The 1,121-nt window shown below is 42.4% G+C and overlaps 1 non-coding gene across 1 annotated transcript; it reads right to left on the bottom strand.

Moving 5' to 3' along the window:
- Positions 1–493: 493 nt before the first annotated feature.
- Positions 494–596, bottom strand: LOC132354695 (U6 spliceosomal RNA). Its single transcript, XR_009499370.1, has one exon. It is a non-coding gene; the product is annotated as a U6 spliceosomal RNA (small nuclear RNA).
- Between the last annotated feature and the right edge of the window lie 525 nt (positions 597–1,121).

Raw genomic sequence — 1,121 nt, 5'->3', positions numbered from 1 at the left:
TCAGGAGCCCTGTTAGTGCTAGGGAGCAGACCTGACTTCTAGGCTGGCACAGGTGGGAGGGAGCCTCTGGAATGTGTGGGAAGGACGTTGTCTCCGGTGGCTGTGTGACTGAGTCCCCACCGACTTCTCTCATCCTGTGCCACCTCGTCCTTTGCTCCCTGCTCTCCAGTCCACACTGGCTGTGCTTCATCCTGCCACAGGGCCTTTGCACACGCAGAACCCTGGCCTGAGATTTAAAATTTTCAAATATGAAGAAAATTACAGAACATAATTAGGAAGATAAACTGGATACCCATCTCTGAACAGATTGTCACTTTTGCTTTAGAACACTCTATTTTTTAAATTGTGGTGAAGCCACATAGATTAAATTTGCCATCTTAACCATTTCTAAGTGTACAGTTCAGTAGTGTTAAGTATATTTACCTTGTTGAGCAACAAATCTCTAGAACTTTTTCATCTTACAAAATTGAAACTCTGTGCACACTAAACACTAAAGAATATGGAACAGTTCATGAGTTTGTGTGTCATCCTTGCACTGGGCCAGGTTCATCTTCTCCATACCATTCTAATTTTAGTCTGTGCTGAAGCCAACACAGAACACTTTTTTTTGGCTGCACCAAGTGGCTTTCGGGATCTTAATTCCCTGACCAGGGATTGAACCCGCACCCCTGGCAGTGAAAGCACCGAGTCCTAACCACTGGACCACCAGGAAGTTCCCAGAACACTCATTTTTTAACCATTCGTATCAAAATTCAAAAGGTAGAAAAAGTATGCTGTGTCCTCCTTTCCCTGTCCTCCAAGCACCTTGTTCCTCTCAGAGGCCTCTGGTGTTATTGGTTTCTAGAGTATGCTTTCTGAAATATTCAGTGCATGTGCAAACGTGTGTGTATTACACATGCATATGTATGTGTATATGATGGCACTAATATTTACTGTTCTGTCCCTTGCCTTTTTTTTTTAAATAAAGCTTTTAGTTTAGAATAGTTTTATTGATAGATTTACAGAAAAGTTGCAAGGATAGTACAAAGAGTTCCTGTATACCCTCCATTCAGTTTTCCCCAGTGTTAACATCTTACATTCGTGTGGTCCATGTTTCACTACTAAGGAACCAGCTCTGGTAC

The sequence above is a fragment of the Balaenoptera ricei genome, chromosome 1 (genome assembly GCF_028023285.1).
Source record: "Balaenoptera ricei isolate mBalRic1 chromosome 1, mBalRic1.hap2, whole genome shotgun sequence".
Classification (NCBI taxonomy): domain Eukaryota; kingdom Metazoa; phylum Chordata; class Mammalia; order Artiodactyla; family Balaenopteridae; genus Balaenoptera; species Balaenoptera ricei.
This window is presented reverse-complemented; position numbering and strand designations above follow the sequence as displayed.